We start from the raw sequence: 19701 nt of genomic DNA, 5'->3' as shown, positions 1-19701 counted from the left end.
AAGACCATCACAACACTGTGGAGGAAAACGAGAAGTTTTTTTATAGAAGTGTGTTAAATGACTGGAAAACTATGTCAGAAAATGAGGCAGCTGTGGCAGGAGGCTGTTAGAAACGAGAGCTGCGCCCATCAGTCGAGCTGTAGGAAACAGTAATTACACATTCATAGAATCATTTGGTTGGAAGAGACCCTCAAGATGATCGAGTCCAGCCATTCACCCTGCACTGTCAGGGTCCCTAAACCATGTTCCTCAACACCAAATCCACATGGTTTTTTAACACCTCCAGGGATGGGGACTCCACCGCCTCCCTGGGCAGTCTGTTCCAATACTTTACAACCCTCTCTGTAAAGAAATTCTTCCTGATATCTAACCTAAATTTCCCCTGGCGTAACTTGAGGCCATCCCTTCTCGTCCTGTCATTCATAATGTGGGAGAAGAGACCGACCGCCATCTCCCTACAACTTCCTTTCAGGTAATTGTAGAGGTGATAAGGTCCAAGTTAAGAGAATAGATGAGGGAAGCTGAAGGCACCCGGAAAAATACAAGGTTATAGAGGTAAGAATAATCACTTCTCAGTGTATGAAGAGAGCGAAATAAATCCTTGTGATGGTAATGTTGCACCAGTAGGTAGACAAAATTAAAATTGCTAATAAGGCAGAAGAGTGTTTGGTACGTGCTTGTGATTCATATTTAGAAGGAAGCAAGATGCTATGTTTAATTGCAAAGCCCCGGTAATTCGTGTGCAAGAAAAATAGGCAGAAAAACTGTCTGCTGCTCATTGTTTAAAAAATTGGGAATTTTGAGGAAATTCCATAAAACCAGAGGAATGCTGATGTTGTGCCAGTATTCAGAAAAAAAATCCACTCAGAGGTCTAGGAAAGAATAATTAATTTTATAAAATACTAAAGATAGCTATATAATTGACACCAGTAAACATGATTACAGAAAATAATGCTGCTCAGACGAGTTTGGTTTTGTTTGTGACAAGATTTACAGGATTTGTCAGAAAAGATCAGTATGGGTAAAATGTAGATTTTCTTCATCATTTTGATTTTTTCATGTGAGGAGGTGCAGGAATAGTTGGGTGAAATGGTCCAGTTTGGGTTGTGTAGGAGGTGAAACGAAATGATGTGGCCTCATACTCCACTGCTGTCATTAACAGTGAAACAAAGTGTAAAAGTTGTGTTTGTAGCGCCAGCTCTGGCCCTGCAAGGTGACTTTATTAATCCAGTTTAGTAGATTTATTTACCAGTGTAAAACAATTCAATATTTACACAAATATTTAAGGATCAGATTAAAAATGGTACGTTATTTCTTGGTATTGACATGTGCTTCCACTCCAATCTGCTTTTCCCAGACTGGCTCTCAAAACTGCATTTTGATCTCGGCAGTCCAAAGAGGAGGGAAGGCAGCAGCTCCAGTGGCAGTAGAGCCATCCAGTTCCTTGCTACTGAAAAGCAAATCAGCAGCTTTTCAGACAGCCCCATCTGGAATTCTGCCAGACAATTAATTTGCTTGTTCCTTTCCTTTTATTATATTATATATGTGTTTGGGGTTTTTTTTAACAAATGTCCAGTTTTTGAATGTAGCAAGCTGGTAACGGGTGACAGAAGAGTTCTTTGACGTGTACAAAAGTGTGGTTGACTAGAACTGTTTGAGCTATGTTTGCTGTGATGCATAGACGTGTTTGTCCTGGGGGGGATGCTGGCCATGTTTTAAAAGTACATTTGCAGATGGAGAGGGTCTCTCTCTGTGAGCCAACTTTTATTTGAAGGGTCGATCCCTCCTCCAGGTGGGGATAAAGAGCTATTTTAGCTCCAGAAAAAGCTACTGGGACTTGATGGCAAAGCTTCTGCAGTGTGTTTGTTTAGCTATAAAAGTTGTGGGTATGATTGCCAGAAGTTAAGGAAACCTTAGATCTGATGTATTTTCGGTGAGTGATAGAAGTGGAGAAAGAAAACGACAAGAAATAAATGATTGTGCGAGTAAGTGGAAACAGAACAATGGAGGTGCTTGGTAGGGATGGCTCAGGAACACTCGTGCAAGTTAATAAAATAGCTGCGTGGGAGAAATTTATCAAATTATTTTAAGAACTAGGGGAACTGCTGAGGAGAACTGTGGAATGACAGTCTCTTTATGCATCTGTTCTGGAGCCTACTGAAATCAATGGTATAGATCCATTATCACGCTTACATATAGCATTTTCAAATGCATATATCAGAATTGCGGACGTATTTTTTCCCATTTTGCACATGGAGAGACAGAGGCCCAGAAAAGTTATGTCACCTGCTGATATGCACCTGATGCCCAGGTTTCCTTTTTCCCTTTTTCCCAAATTATAGCTGTCTTTAAGCCACGGCAACAAGAAGGGCTTTTTTGTCTTGTTGGTATAGGAATATTCCGGAGATAGTTGGTGGCTGAGCTGTTTTCTGGAAGTATGAATTCCATTCAGTAATCTGCTTTGGTACGTGCTCTGTGTTTTTAACGTTCATTGTGCTGAAGGTTTCTGTTAGGCAAAGAAGTGCACAGCTGAAGTGACTGACTTCAGCCATCCTAACACTTCTGGGCAGCTTCAAAGGTAAGCCAGCATTTTGTCACCTCGGAGTAACCACTACAGCATTACAGCTTCAAGCAAACTACAGAGGTGATTAAATTCCTACAATTGCCATAAAGATGAATGACTCAGTAGGGCAGAAGCAATTTGTGCATAATAGAGTGAGCTAATCCAACACTCAATACCAGAAAATCCGCTCGGAAAAGAGACTCTCTGAACCCTCTGATGGCAGCTTGCACCTTTACTGATGCTCAGGTTAAGCATTTGGGATATGTAGGAAACGAGACTTGTGTGATTCTGGTGCTGGTGATACTGCCCCAGAGCTCACACAGCTGCTTTTCCTAAAGCATATGGGGCCTCCAGTGTGTTTCACAGACTTCAGTGGGGAGTTTGGGTACAGGAGTGTTGTAAAAATGCTTTCATAAGTGGCTTACCTACTTGGAAATGAAGCAGTGTTTCTAGCAAAGGATGCCATTTTTTATAAAGCCAGTGGATATCAGAGGGGGCAACAGAGAAGCTTTTGGTCACTCTAGCTTCTCTTCAAGTCTGACTCAGATACAGCAAACAACTCCAAGCTGGGAACAAGTTACTGTGACTTTAACCTGATTATGTTAATCAATTAATCTAAGAGAAAAAGCTAAATTAGAAATAATCTAATTTGAAGAAACAGCATGGGTTTCTGATACGTTAGACAGACCTGTTGCTCGTGCAGGATGAATTTAACGTCTTCCTGTAAGGACAAGTTGGAGTGTCGTAACAGCAAAGAACTCGGTCAAAGATGTTCTTTTGGCTGGAGAATTGTTTGGGTGTTGATATGTCAAGGATGGATTAAATGACTAGAAAACATATAGTCTGTTCAGCTGTGATGGGACCAAAACCAGACTACCAGTTAATGAGAATTCAGCTGGAACAGAGCCTGGAGTCATATAGGTGAGGAGAAAAGGGGAATTTTCAGAATGTGATAATGTTTCTGGTCCCACTGAAGCAACTTGTCTTTCCAAAGCTGTTCAGCTCATGCAGACATCAACATTATACTGTCCCTAACATGCACAGACCTGCTAAGGCTGTAAGTCAAGGTTTCACGTGGATAAAGATGAGACTTCCTTTGTAGTCTGAGAAGGCATTAACTCACTCATTGTGTGTAAGGGCTGAAGGAAATGTCAGCAGGCTCTCGGGGTGCATTTAACCATTGCAGGGCAATGTGTCCACATGTCTGCCTGCTTCTAGTGCGTAGCTCTTTGAGCAGTCTATTGTGTGTTCAGCTTATTTAGCCAGAATAAAAATTTTACATATTAAACTTCTCTCTCAGAGTAAATAAATACCTATCTGGTAGCAGGATCTTACAGAAAACTATATATTCTCAAAGGATAGGACTTTCTATAGATTCCTCTTCAGATTATAAAAATTCATCCTTAAGAAATACGAGACTATTGCACGTGTGCACTACTGATGCCAGGGCACTCTCGGGCAGAAATGGAAGGCTTCAGAGAAATATTGCTCTAGTTTATCTCTTATGTTGCAGCTCTTTTATTAGATCAGAGGGCATTTTCTTTGTCTTTTAGTATGAAGTAAAAATTGCAGCAACTCTTAGTTGGAAAAGACCCAGAAGCATGGGACAGTGGTGCATTGGAATGGGTACCTGCTGAAATGTGTCATCTCCAGGGGCTGACAGAAAGCAACAGGACAGCTCTGCAGGGAAAAGTGTTCTTTGAAGTCTTGCATCATGTACAAGAGGGAGAGAAAAAAGACACAAGTTTTTTACCTATTAGTTACTTTCTGTTGGGGTGTATGCATTAATTTATTCTAATGTTTTCTGCAAATCTGTTACATCTTTGCCTAGCTTCTGCAAACAGAGATTGCTGAAGATGTTGCATGACAGCATGATATCAGTAGTCCCAACACCAGCTTGCCTCCCGCAGTCTTGAAAGTACCTTAAGAATAGTCTGATTTAATAAGCAGTGTATTTTGTGCCTTCTTATGTGTACTTTGAGTTTTGCAACTTTAGCAGTCCCATTTTTAAAATTTTCTTCTCAATACGAAGTGCTAGAAATTTGTTTTTCATTAAAACTGGATTTCCTGCATAATCACATGAATCCAGGACCTCAAGGCATAAGTAATCTCAACATCTCAACACTTGGGTAAAATATGAGTACTGGTGGTAGAGTGTATAAACATGATGCATTATGCAGTGAGCTAAAGCAAGTCCTGGATCTAGAGTCTGAGGAAGTTTCAATATGGTGAGCATTACTACTGAAACTGCTTTCTGAGGTTTGCTTTATTAATATAGGAGTTGAGGTCTGGGGTTTGGGCTTCGAGAAGTAAAACAACATTTAATGTACCATTTTCCATTCTGGTTGCTGGTGACCCATATTCTGATTTTTAATTTAGTGAGATTAGCCTGGGGGAAAAAACACTTTGTTCCATTTGCGAGAAGCTTTTCCTGTTGATTTGGAAGGAAATGACAATCCAAACTGATAACTATGGTCTCATTTTGTTTCTAGATATTTGCCCACGTTTCTAAAGCAAGATCTTGATGCAGTAAGATAAGCATGAATTGCTCCACATTGACTAATACTTGAAGCGTTCAGTTAAGAGCTCTGCTTGCTATTTATACTTGGCCAAATTGACATTCCTATTTCTTGCTTCACCAGGTTTCTGCAAAATGTCATTGACCACAATGTCACCTTTTCTCATACGAGTTGCAGTTCCTCACTCAGGGCTAGACGTGGGCGCTGTGAAGAAGAGGAATTGCCTTTGGCTGCACTTCCATCATACAACTGGATGTGCACACTGCACCATACAGCACTAAGGGAAAGAGTGGGCTCCCTATGAAACACTCCTCTGGCTGAGGTCTTTGTTGCAGAGCCTCAAATCAGCCTCTCAGTTCTTTGCATTTCCAGCTGTAGAGTCTGGGCCTTACAGAGAGAATCTGGTGTATGTCAGGTAATCATTGTCCTCATTTAGAACAAATGTCTCTTTGCGTTCCCACACATTTCCTAGTGTCTTCCATAACTGCGTGATATTCAACTGTGTGGTGTTGAAGCATCTGTCCCTCAACAGAGGAGACAGTGACATTCCTTGCTAGGCTGTGCTGGGAACCTGCAGATATGAGTGCTCTTTCTGTGTGCCTGAAAGGCAGCTTCTCTATCCGTAGGATTTGTTGTAGGTGAGTTTTCCCAAGGATCCTACATAGCCATCACCATGGCAAAATGTCCTGGGATTAGGTTAGCATCCAAGTCCTTTTATAACCCCATACTCCAAAAAACCCTAAACAAGTAAATGCAGCTCTAAGCTGCTTAATAAAATGAAATACAATAAAACCCAAATAATTGCCTTAGGAAGGGAGGCAGTTCAGAGCCATAACGTGGATGGAGTAAGCTGTAGCTGGTTGGTTTTGTGACTGATACAGTGTTTTGTGTTATTTTTATCCTTCCAGTTAAAACCAGATACTACTGTTCTTAAAGAGCAGAGAATCTCTTTAACGGTACCTTTAATGATCTCCTCTTTCCTTTTGAAAGCAGTATTTGGGAAGCAGAATGTCTCTCTCCCACTAATGGCTGGCTGCCAACTGGCTTTCATCTTTATCCTTTCTGATCCTGCAGTCATTTACCCATGTGAAGCATCTGCTCTTAGAACATGCAGTTTTCAGCTCCTGGCAGCCAAGATGAGAGAAATCAATGTAAATTGCTGGGGTGAGTGACCAGGAGTGACAGGCAAAAGCCTTTCATATTGGCTGCTTCAGCCTGACAAGCAAGATGAATATGCATGAACAGGAAACTGCATAGAGCTCATGAAGGACAATGAGTTACAGGACCTTGGAAGAGAACGTGGAAAAGAGCAAATAAAGAAGATCCCTTAAGGTAAAAAGGAATTATTTCTTGAGATTCATGTAAGAAGCTTCTGCAAATACTGGATGGAGCACTGAGTCTGCAGAAACCAGTGGGAGAACCTTGGTTGACCTCAGTACTGGGAGAGCATTGTCTTCAAAACTATTTGCCTGTGGACCTTTTAAGATAAGGACTAAGGAAGCTAAGTATTTTCTGACAGAAGTTTCCTTAAGTAAAAGCATCTGCTATTGAAGAGCTCTAGAAAGCAGACCCTTGAAAAGGCTCCTGGAATCTGTTTGCTTACGCTGATCTTCATCAATGCGATATGGGACTGGGCTCCCTGGTGTCTGAAGGAGAGACACTTTCTTTTGGCTCTGATTTGGTACTACCAGATCTGAGTACTCCAAGTCAGGTGAACGTTTATGAGGACTTTTTAGGAAGATGTGGAGTCTAGATTTTTTAAAATTATATGCAGCATCCCTAAGAAAAACATTATATATTGCACATCTTGCAATAAAATCGTGGAAGTTGGCATTACTGCTAGTCAGTTGAAAGGATGCATGAGAAGGACTATGAGCAGATTCTTTGCATCTCAAGATATCTTTCTGCTAGAAGACTATAGATTCAGTTACTACAAGACTTCAGTGACATATTGGAAGTATGTGTGTATTTGACTTAGAAATGAACATCTGTCACAGATAATTGCTTCATGTAAATTTGGATATTGTCTTTGAGCTTGGCCTCTGAATCCCTTTGCGTTTGGGAGATGGATACTGTTGATTTGACTCCATCTCCCCTCAGCTGCTCCTCTAGAAAATTCAGCACTGCATTTCAGAACTTCTGGTTAACACTTCTGGTGTTAATCACCTTTCAAAGCTTTACATAGGTTTATTCTTCACTCTCTTTTCTTTATTTGACCTAACTATCTGTGTGGGAGACCATAGATTTGCATGAAGACATTTACAGAAATGGCCTAGACATTTGTATTCAGTCAAATACATTTTTAAAGATAGTTTGGATTGATATGATCTTTAATTTCTTCTCAGAAGCTGCCACTTTCCTGTTCTCTGAAAATGGAAGAAGGACTTGTTTCCTTGCAGTACAAAAGAAACTACATTTTGAAGCTGCTTTTCTAACAGTGGTCATGTAGCACTATTTTTAATGCATCAGATTTCCCATTATCCATTATTTGCTTCTTTAATTGTTTTGTTTGTTTGTTTCAAGTGCCCAAGTCTGTAAACCAACTTGTCCTGATAAAATTTCACAGTCATACGAAACTGTTACTTGCATAATGTTAGAGTGTAATTAAGAGTTTCTGCTTTGGATGCAGAGCCAAGCATTCAAGAGTGTATGAAATGTTGAGATGAGAGAAACTGTCTTGGAACAGGCTGTTCTTATCTTGAACCGAATTTCTTGGTGTTTTTCCAGAAGTACTGAATGTAACTGTGAAATGGGACTCGGAAGAAAAATTAGGGACCCAGTAGGACATGACCTGTTCTTACTGCTTTGCTCCCTTTGGTGCTAGAGCCAACCTAAAGCAAACTGTCTGCCAGGGGCACTAGGCTTATGCCTGCCATGTGTGAAAGCAGTGACACAGAGCTAGCTGGATGTGGATGTTGTCTACCTAGACTTTAGTAAAAGCATTTGACATGATTCCCCACAGCATTCTCCTGGAGAAACTGGCTGCTTGTGGCTTGGATGGCCATACTCTTCGCTGGGTAAAAAACTGATTGGATGGCCAGACCCAAAGAGTTGCAGTGTATCCATTTAAATCCAGATGGTGGCCAGTCACAAGTGGTGTTCTCCAGGGCTCAGTATTGTGGCCACTGTTTAATATCTTTATCAATAATCTGGATGAGGGGATTGAGTTCACCCTCAGTAAGTTTGCAGATGACACCAAGTTGGGCAGGAGTGTTGATCTGCTTAAGGGTAGGAAGGCTCTACAGAGGCATCTGGACAAGCTGGATTGATGTGCTGAGGCCAACTGTATGAGGTTCAACAAGGCCGAGTGCTGGGTCCTGCACTTGGGTCATAACAACCCCATGCAACATTACAGGCTTAGGGAAGAGTGGCTGAAAAGCTGCCTGGTGGAAAAGGACCTGCAGGTTTTGGTCAACAGCAAGCTGAATATGAGCCTGCAGTGTACCCAGGTGTCCAAGAAGACCAATAGCATCCTGGCTTGTATCAGAAATAGTGTGGCCAGCAGGACTAGGGAAATGATTGTCCCCTTGTACCCAGCACTGGTGAGACCACATCTCAAATACTGTGTTCAGTTTTGGGCCCGTCGCTACAAGAAAGACATTGAGGTGCTGGAGCACATCCAAAGAAGGGCAATGAAGCTGGTGAAGGGTCTAGAGCACAAGTCTTAGGAGGAGGGAACTGGGGTCATTTAGCCTGGAGAAAAGGAGGCTCAGGTGAGACCTTATCGCTCTCTACAACTACCTGAAAGGAGGTTGTGGTGAGATGGGTGTCAGTCTCTTCTCCCAAGTAACAAGCAATAGGACAAGAGGAAATGGTGTCAAGTTGTGCCAGGGGAGGTTTAGATTGGACATTAGGAAACAACTTTTCACCAAAAGGATTGTCAAGCATTGGAACAGGCTGCCCAGGGAAGTGGTTGAGTCACCATCTCAGGAGGTATTTAAAAGATGTGTGGATGTGGTGCTTAGGGACATGGTTTAGTGGTGGACTTGGCAGTGTTAGGTTAACAGTTGGATGGGATGATCTTAAAGGTCTCTTCCAACCTAAACGATTCTGTGATTCTATAATTCTGTAGGTTTTGGGGCTAGAATTGTCTAGAAGAACGTTAGGAATGAGATCAAGGAAAATGTTAGCTCCTGTTTGATGGATGCAGTGTCCGGGATAACTTGCTTTGTGCAATTCTTTGTACACAAAAAGGCATAACCAGAGTAACCCACAGGTTGGAGTGTTGGTCAGCTGCAGGGGTTAAAAAATCATCACCATCAGTGCCAGAAGAGCTCTGGCTGGACCTAGAGCAGCATCAGTCATCTTCTCCAGACCTACCAGCTGTTCTGTGTAGCACAGGGACAGGATGATGTAATGTCAACAACGTTATTGAAGCAATGCTTAATAAGTAACAGCCTGGAGAAGATCCCTTAGGCCTCTTCCTGTAGGTGTCCTCATCTCCCAATCTATTAACTAAACTGAATATTAGTTCCTAAATGCTCTGAGGCACTGATGGATCATGCATAGATGTTTCTCGTAATACAGCCCACCTGATAGGACAGAGTACTCATCAAAGCATTATTAGAGAACAGCACTAGCTCTGCCATTGGGGACCGTTGGGTCCATTCCCACCTAAACTTTACCAAGTTTTGTGGTGTATGCCATTGCACTAAGACTTGGTGTAGGCACAGAGTTAGGGTCAGAAATCAAAGAAAGAGAAATCCTAGATTTACAGTGAGAGAGAGACGCTCAAAAGGGGTTATCAAAATAGTTGGAAGGCCGTTGGTAGGATTCCCTCAACACTGTGTGACCTGGGGATGTGGGTGCGATCCTGGCTTAGAGCCCAGTCTAGGTTTAGAGTCAAGATTAGGACTCTGAGAAGGAGAAATTCAAGCTATATAGTAAGAGTGGAGCTCAAAGTAAATCAAGGGCTTCTACTAGGGCTTTCCCCTGAGTGGTCCTTTACCTGGGGAGACTGGGGTGCCCCATGGATAAGTGCCAGCCCAGGGCAAGGTGAGGGATAGGTCTGAGTGGCTCTGAGGCTAGGACAATGGGGTCCTTCTCAACCAGAGCTTTTATACTCCTCCTGCGCTGTCTGAGTTGTACTTCCTGTGCTAAGTGTGGATGGTGCATGTGCTGGCACCCAGCCTGGCACCACAGAACACAGGAAGTGTAACCAGAACCAGAGGTACTGTGCTTGCACAATAGCTCTCGATGCCCTGGGGGTGATCCACCCAACCGAAAAGGATTAGGGCTGTCACTGCTAGCGAGAAAAAGAACATGTCATGACTATTTTCCCCTAGCACAACCAGGGTTAACACAACACAACCTCAACACCCACTCATTGCTCTTCAGACAGAGCTACTCTCCTATGTAAACAGGGATTAAGTTTGTTGCACCCTTATAAAGGACCCTGCTATCAAATTGCTTTTAGAATTGCACACAGGTCCAAGGAGAGGGCAGGGCTCCCAGTTTCACTAGTGAACTTTGTTTTCAAGCCTCTATCTTTTTTTTTTTTTTTTAAACTCTGTTTCCCAGAAATGTGTTCTGCTTTCCACCCTTTAGTATTCGTATCTCAGATATCCAGCATGCTGAGAGATTCTAGCTCCATGCTTCTTTACTTCCTCTCCTGCAGGCATTCACATTGCTTCACCACCATCCTCAATCTGGAGTTTTGCAATTCCTTGCTTATTGCTAGCCATTTCATATTGTTCTCTGCTGTTCCCAGAGTCTGGAGTTGACATTTTTGTTACTTCTAGTAAAAGGAAGTGACTAAACACCAAGGAACACAGAAGAGGTGACTCTGTGACATCAGATTGCATGACTGTTGCTATATACTGATAGTGCAGAGCGGCTGGAGTGCTAATTTTTCAGCACATGTAAAGCTGTGTCATATGCATTTTTTCTTGTTAGGAAGTTCCTGGCAGTGTCTTGAAAAGCCGATGCCTTGACAATAATCCCTTTGCTTTGTCTGCATTCTGGTTGGAGCAGAGTTAAGTCAGCCCTGAAGAAAATCCCAAGCTCACTAATTAGCTTTTAAATACTTCAATTTCTTTTACATCGTTTTACTGTTATTGACACTTTGTGGCTGATCAGAGATGCCAATTTACAAGCCCAAGAAAAACAAAGCTTCTGTTCTCTTACAAGAAGAATATTTGCAGGATGTGAATTCATGCTGTGCTGTCGCAAATTTATAGGCATCAGCTTGGAGCAAGGAGGAGACTGAGGGCTCGTTCCAACTTTTGGCCTTGTTATTGAGGATACTACTGTGACAGTAGGTTTAAAAATGTCCTGTCCTCTGCAGCAAGTAGTCACCGTTAATCCTCGCTTTGCTGAATCACTGAAGAACCACAAATGGAACTGCTTAGACTCAAAAGCAAGTTTTATTTTCATGTGGAAGCTGGCCATTATGGATAGTCGCTCTTAACTGTAGTCTGACCTAAATATCTGTCATGGTCTCTGTTGGAAATGATTTTCAGTCTGCTACATGTTTTCAGTGAGACAGGTACGTTGTTACTGCTTCTGTTGTGATTGTCAGTTCCACAGTTGACACCTTTAATCCCAGTTGACTTCAAGTGTCAACATAAATATAACTGGGATGGGAATTTTCTTTCGGGTTTCTAGTATATCGTGGTAAATGAAGTTTGTAATTTGTAAGCTGTGATTTGAGATGATTCTGTGTTTATGTTGAACTCTTCTGTCACAGCATATTTGCATCTACCAGGAGATCCCATTTAACTGGCCAACACATCCATGAGGCATGAGCTAAACATTGGCTGTAGATGCAGGGTTATGGCTGAACGAATGACCGGGTGTTTTTGCATAAGAGGTTACTCAAATCCCCCCTTTTCTTTCTCGTTATAAATCTCTTTTTAGTTCTTATTCCAGGACTCCTGTTGGGCTGTGACTATACTTCAACTTGTTTTTCAGAAAAGCCCCTAAAAGTTGGCTCAGTTGCCTAAAGGGTCCTTCTTAGGACAGGCAGCTCTTTCAGTCTCAGAGGATTTCTTTCTCTCTGATTGTTCATCTAGAGTAACTTTCCCAAAGCCTTTATTCCAGGTCCTTGCAGGGGCTCCTCCCTGGGACCTCAGGGATCAAGATACTGCAAACAGGAGGGTGTTGAAAGGGAGATGATTAGCAGTGAGTTTCAGTAGAGATATTAGTGCTGCCTGTTTTGAGACTGGCTCTTATTCCACTGCTGGAATAACAGTGGCCTGGGGCCCCAAGGGTGAAGAGCCCGAAGGGATGCAGCACACTGAAGATGTGGACTGCTTCTCTATAAATTCAAGCGTAACCAGGAGTTTTCACAGGCACTGGAACATGACCATTGGTGCTAGCAAACTCACCAGCATATTTCTGACAGTGAGTTTGGCCTGTTCCAACCAGCAATTTCCTCAAACAGCTCCTGGGTGTGCATTGGCAGTTAGGAAAGTCAAGGAACCGTTCTCAAAAGGCAAATTGCTGCAGCCATCCAGTTTTAGGACTAATCAATTTACATGGCTGCTCTGTACCAGCTGACTTCCATGTGCCCAGTTCATGTCCTAGCAGGGATGTTGTCATAGAGCCCAGAACGCACCAAGTCTCAGCTCATGTTCACACAGGACTTGAAGCTGATGGAGTGATAGTTGTTGGGTCTTTTAAGTGGCTCACTCCCACTCTTTCCTCATCTCCAGATCCAGAGGCTGGTGCTGATAGGACCTAGAGGTATCACAAGATTGCCCTTGAGGCTTGCAAAAGGAGGCATTTGAAATACAATTTTGCAGATACCAAGGCAGTAGTTAATTGTTAGGGAATAGTTCATTGCTGTGTAATGCTTAACCTGCTTTATTGTGGTGCTGTGGCTTTTGGAATTGTAGCAGCATCACAAAGCAGATAATAAACAGGCAGTTTCCCTAATTTTCAAATAATCAATAAGTTTGTATGTATTCAGTGTTTTGCTCTGATAACCTTTAGCATCCAGTAAATCAGAAGCTGGACGAAATTAGAGAAATTAATGAAACTAATTTATCAAGGGCTACCAGATACAAAGACCACACTTGTGGCTCAGGAAGTTTCTGAGTTGCAAGCATTTGGAGTCTGGGACAGCATTTAGGCGGAAAATCACTACGCATTTATCAGTATGCTCTTCCTGCTACAGTATTCCCTGGGCAGGCACTGCCAGCTGCTGTCAGAGGCAGGATACGGAGCTATGGGGCTCTCAGTTTGACCCACTTGTCTGTTTTTGTGTTCTTACAGTCAAGAGTAAGTTGAGTCAAGTAAGTAAGTACAGTCAAGTTCTTAAAGTCAACATCTAAACCTATTGTAGAGAAAGGGTGGAAACTGAGAGGAGGCAAACGAGACAAAGGTTTGTCAGATGACACAGTGTGTGTGACCATGAAACCTGGACAGGGCCGCACCAAATGTCTTTACATTTGAATGTTGAACTATTTCATTTTTTTTAAAAAAAGTATTTTTTTCTCTTTCTAAGCAATGTCTGGAGAACAGAGAAATTTACGAATATAAGCACTTTTGCTTTCGCTGAGTTTATATTTTCAAAATGGCTGTTTGTTTGGCCTGGAATAAACAAACCTCCAAAACCCTGTGCTGGGCCTTCTTGGCCACTGATGTGTGTGTGATGTACGTGTTTGTGTGTGTGTCCAGCCCTGTTCAGACTGACTGACTTTCAGTGTCAGGCAAGCAAATACGTGTACAGTCTGCCAAGAGTCGGGGCTTGGCAGGGTTCTGGAGTCCAGCACGGATCTGCCCCTGGCTCTGCAGCACGTGTCAGACCTTGAGGAGGAAGCAGAAGCGGGGAAGTCCAGCTTGGCTCTGGGACTGATAAGTGGTACCTTTTTGGCACTTGACGTGAAAATAGAGACTGACATCCAGGAACTGAGTATCACTTTTCTCTTCTTAGTCACCCTAGGTTGAGGGAAGTGGGAAGAGGCAGAGGAAGGAAAGAAAAGTGCTGATTGCCTTTTGGCAAGAACAAAGGGCCTGCTGAGGGTTCAGTCCAGAAGAAGTGTTTCACTGAAACTGATTACGGATTGCACGTGGTTTGAGGACTGCATGCTTTATGGTGGTGCAGCACTCAAGAGGCTGCACCACTGATTGCCAGCTGGGAAGCACGTGGGTACATGGGGTAAGTCTTAGGAGAGAAAGCAGCACAGAGGAGGAGAGGTGCTGTCTATGTGATGGGAGCACCTACAGGTCCCCTGATGGGAGAGCTGTGGATCTCAAACCTCCATAATTCATGCTGGGGCCTGAAGTGACAGAAAGGTTGGTCAGTGCTGATGTACAGCATCCAAAACACTCTGCCTGAACTAAATACTAAAAGTGGAAGTAATGTGAAATCTGCTGGTGCAGACAGAGGAGAAGAGGGCCAGAAAGGAAGGCAAGATGCAATTAGCCCCATGAGTGTGGCACCTGGAGTTGGGTTTTGGCTTCTTGATTTCCAGAGAGGAGGATGTGTGAGGCTGAAGGACCAAGTCCATTTCCTTTTTCTTTCAGTGCCGTTCTGGCTGCTAGCATGAAGCTCTGGAGATGCACACTGAGATCCTCTTTCTGTGCTCCAAAAACTTTCAAATTAATTTAATTTTCATTAATACAGAACACTGACCAGTCACTGCTGGAACTGCTTTAATCTGTAGCTGACAAAACCCAGATGTTTCTGTGTGCATTATTTACTTTATATCCTTTCTACACTGACCCTGGCGCACTGTGTGGAAACTGGTCTGTTTCTCTTGGTTAAATGCTGCTGCTTCCATCTGCCCTTTGGTATGGAGGCCAGTAGCTCTGCTTTTTATGAAAAACAAAACAAAACAAAAACCATCTCAAGGTTTCCTTGAGTCAACTTTTTTCCTCATGCCACTACCTCTCTTTCGACAACTTCTACAAAAGTCTATGCATTGCTAGCTTAGGATTTAAATCCAGAGAAGGCTTGTGGTGAATAAAGCAGAAGTAAATTAAAGCAAAGAGATGAAATGTACTGTGGTGGTACAGCTACTGCCATACAATTTGGAAAGGTCTGTGTCATTGTTGAAAACTTAATTTCTTTACCACAGCCCTTGCCCAGGACTGTGTTTTCTAAAAAGTTTGCTGTTGCATTGTCCCTCTTCCCAAGAGCTCTCACCAGGATTTCCATGAGGCGTCAGGCACTGAGATGTAGTATTTAATTGCTCTAAATATTTCTGTTTTCTATATCTCTGCTTTTTCCATTTGCACTGTCTGTGGTTAACAGGTGCATAGGATTTTGGTGTCTCTAAAACACATATTTGTCAGCTCAGACATTTTTGGGCATGTTCCAACATTGTCTTGGCAATCCTGTAGTATTATGCATAGCATCCCATACAGCGTTCACTAGCCTAAGTGCTGGCCAACCCAATTTTGAATGTTAGAAAAGGGAGAGAAAAAAGACATTTGCTTATGAAAATTGTAAATGTCTAGAATTTATTGCTGATGATAGCTTCCTTGCATTTTCCAATTCAATAAGCTGAAAATGTCTTATTCCAACACGGCAAGGAACCTAACCAGCTGTTAGGCAAAGAAGGTCTTAAAATTAAATACACAATGTAGAAAAGAAGAAAGGTCATGCATGAAATTCTGAAAACAGAATTATTCTCTATTGAAATAAAAATATTCTCTATTGAAATAAAAATATATAGCACTCATCCAGCTCAGCTCAGGTATTCTTGCACTACATCAACAAAGATTAATTCTCCGATTCTGAATGCGGGGAAGCTGGGGTTTTTTCAATTCCCATTGCTCATTCTCATGAATGAGCAACAGTTGACTTTTTGCCTTTTCTACTCCATGTTCCAGCTGAGTAAATTTTGGGACTGTAATATCAGGGTGTCCCTAGAGGAAAGGGTGTAAAATTTTGAAGGAAGAAAGGAGACATTTATAGTGATCACTGTGTGGGAAAATGGTAAAGGATAAATAATACAACAGCTCCAAAGGGAATTGTGCAAGAGCCTGGAAATGCCATTTCTTGAAAGGATTTGAATACTGAGAAATTTCCAAAGTAAAACAGCAGTGAAAGATGACGAATGAAAAAGAAAAGGACAGAAAACAAATTCCAGAAGACTGAATTTCTCCCTTATGGCATGCTGCTCCTCCACTTGCTGGTGAAGAAAGCAAACACTTTCTTGTATTCTTGCACAAGAAAAAGGTTGTTTCACACGAGCTCCCAGGGCCATTCAGAAGGAGGGGAAGTCATTATGAAGCAACACTGTTATCCCTGGAGCCAAGACACAGCTAGGAGCCTATGTCTGTTGTTGCACAATCAGGAATAACCCTCTTTCCACCAGGACATGGGAGGGCTGTTTGTGGAGCCGCTTTTTCTCCTTGTCAGCCTCTCCATTGCTTTGCTTGTGAAGTACATGAGGATCACAAGGACAGTTAAGAACCTGCTTTTCTCCCTTTCCCTTGCAGAGAAACCCAGCTTGCACTGTGTTTTCTTACGTGCTGGTTCTCATGAGATCCTTATTGACTTGCAGCACTCACACATCTGGCTGGCCTTTCCAGGACTTACCTTTCCTGAAGAGCTGCAAGCAGGGAGAGAGGGCAGCGGTGCTGAGTGCTTAGGCTGTGTTTAAGCTGGGATTCATGAGAGGAAAATCTATGGCAAGTGTGACTGAGTCTCTCCAGCAGCTTCTGGCTTCTCGGAGGCACGTCCTGGTCCCTTTCTACCCCTTCTGCACCAGCTGCACGTGTTCTCCCTCCCTCCCCTCCTCTGCACTAGCTCTGGTGCTGCTGGATGTCACTGGATTCCAATGAGATAATAGGAGATGGCAAAACTCCAGTGACATGCCGATGTGTGTACATGCTCTCATTTCTCAGAAAGACCTATAGGGATAGGAAGAGAAGGGGCCTACTGTAAGTGGGATCTGTCTGGCACCAGCTGTTCTCTGATTGAGCATTCCTGCTCATTTTGGACAAGAGATGAAATCCAGATGCTATTCCTGATCTTGATTCCCAACTCAAAAATTTCAGTGTGGTTAAGCACTTTGGAAAGTCTCACTGTGTGCAGCAGTACAGCTCTGTCATTTACCTGGGAATCCCAGAAAAGCCTGGTATCATTTTCTTTTCAGTTCTCACTTCGGGGATTTTTAAAAAATATTTCCCTTCCTTGCTCGTCTTTATGAGAAGATGAGGTTGTTTTCAGATGGTCTCTTAAGACAAAAGTCCCTGTTGTTTCTATATACCCTCAACTAACATCAAGAACTTAGAAAAAGTTATTCCAGCTAAACAAACAGCCTCATGCAGACATAGCGTCACAGTTGCATGGGGCTCAGTATGTGCAGCCGATGGAGTGTCTGCCCTCTGTCTTCTGCACGATGTTAGCGTGTATCGGCTGGCTGTGCGAGGCAGGAGCATGGACCAGCGACCTGGAGTGCGTGGGGACGGCAGGGGCTGGGAGATGGGAGGATGTTTGGTGGGGGAGACTCTCTGCTTTGTGGAGGTGCAGTTAAGAACCAGAGTGGTAGGGTCTGGAGAGGCAGGTGGAGGGCTTGGGAGAGGACACACAGGCAAGCTTGTGGGTTTTGCCAGCATTCAGTCGTGTATCCCTCTTCACCGCAAAGAACAGCCCAGCCCAGCTCCAAGCCCAAATCTTTCAACCTCCCCTGGCATGGGTGTATTGAAACCAGAGGAGTTTTCAAAGCCTCTATGGGAGGTTAAAGAGGACAGCTCAAGCTGACCTAAGGATTCACCACTGGCCAGGCAGGGAGATCCCTCTGTGTTTCCCCTCTGTGCTTGTTGCACCTTATGTCACCAGGAATTTGACTTTTGACGGGCTCCTTTTGTTCAACTCCTCCTGAGCTGCCAGAGCTCAGCTCTCACAGCAGATCGCAGTATTTCAGGTGCTGCCTGAAAAAGAGGAGAATAACTTTTCTTGATCTGGTGACCACGCTCCTGAAGGAGTCCAGTATCTGCTGGCCAGGTTTGCAGTGTGAGCATGTTGTGGCGCACGGTCAGCCTGGCTCCTGCTGCCAGCCCAGGCCCTTCACAAGAGAGCCTGTGCTGAGCAAGGTGTTGCTCTGCCTGGACACAGACCTTTGCCCTGCTCTTTGCCAAACTTCATGAGGTTTCTGTTCAAGTTCATCAAGGTTCGTGTGGATGATGCTCTGCTGCTCCTCCTGTCAGTGACTCCCCTTAATTTAGTCTTAGCCAGAGATTTGCTGGGAGTGCGTTTTTGTCCTCATTGTTTTCCTTTTGGGCTTGCCAACTGTATTTTAACCAGTACACCTTTTTTCTGAACATCCTTCTAGGGCTTTTGGCATTGAAGAGTTCAGGATTTGGGCATGTTGCTTTCTTCAGGCTGCAAACATCCCTGGCAAAAATCATGCATCACCTTCCTCCCTTGTACATTCAGAGTGGCTCATGCTGCCTGGTGCTGTCCTGTGTGCAGACCAAGGGACCTTCAGGTTGCACAGGACCTGGTGAGAAAACCCCACTCAGGGCAGCTCTTGAACTGAGCCACTGACTGTAGCTCACTGAGATCTTATAGAGCATATGATATGATGTATTTAGTACTTTCGGTGAGTTTAGTGCTTTCATGTGAATTAAACCCCTCCACAGATAGCCTTTGGAGTCACTACCATAGTAATTCTGCGTAATTTAGTCAACACAGAGTTCAGACAGAGTTTACTGTTGGTATCTTTGGATGCACACAAGGCTCCCTTTTGTTTTCTAGAGTCAATACTTTCAGCTGCTATAGTAATTGTACTAATGAGGTTTAGTCCTTAAGAAAACTGCTGGATTTGCTCCAGAAGAGCACTCAAGAGTTAAAGACTGAATCAGAAGGTTTCGCTGTTAACTTAATCTTGAGCATAGCTACACTGTTACAGAAAGAATAAAATGCTGATGCTGTGCAGTAAACTGTGCCTGGATATACTCATCAAATAAAGTTAATGGTGCAGAGTTTCCCTCAGGCAGTGGTCTGTGCCATGTCTCCCATTACGTAGAGCTCTGAAAATAACTGACTTTCAATATGTTGATTGAACTGTAGAATAGAGGATGTTTAAGTTTGAGTTTGACAAAGCATTTCTTGCAGGCATTACTTTGTAACCAGCAGGAAAGGAAGGAGGAGGCAGCAGCTCTGCCTTTAACCTAGGAAAGTTCAACAAAGATACTGGAGTAATTTTTTTTATTTCAGTGATGTGAGAAATGGTGTGTGTCCTGTGACTGTCCTGTTCAAGTGCTTTCCCTTTGTTTGTGCTTGCAGCCCACGAAGAGAGATCCCTCGCAGAGGGAAACTGAAAGTTGGGATGGCTGAGGAAAATAGTGCCAGAGTAGTGTGGGACTGTTGATACACGTCTTCTTCAAGATGTAGGTTTGCCCCCTTCCAGTCATCCATCACTACTGTGCTGCTGCACTCCTAACACATGGGACTGCTTGTGATCACCCTCACACCCTTTCAGGGCTTGTAGGAGGAATCTGTTTAACCATTACAGCTGCAGCCAGAAGTGTTTTTTGAGATGAAGTGCAGATTTGAGATGAACAACGGCCAAGTTTCTCAGCAGGAGAGTTGTTCTCTGGCATGCTTTGAAATTAACAGGAAAACCAGAAGGCTTGATTCAGAAGGTACTTACATGTTAATCTCAGTGGAACATAAGTCCATGAGTAATTTTAGAGCATTTCCCTTTTCTGATTTCA

This window comes from Tauraco erythrolophus, chromosome 19, assembly GCF_009769465.1.
Source record: "Tauraco erythrolophus isolate bTauEry1 chromosome 19, bTauEry1.pri, whole genome shotgun sequence".
Lineage (NCBI taxonomy): Eukaryota > Metazoa > Chordata > Aves > Musophagiformes > Musophagidae > Tauraco > Tauraco erythrolophus.
The sequence above is the reverse complement of the archived record's forward strand: the minus strand, read 5'-3'. Positions refer to the sequence as shown.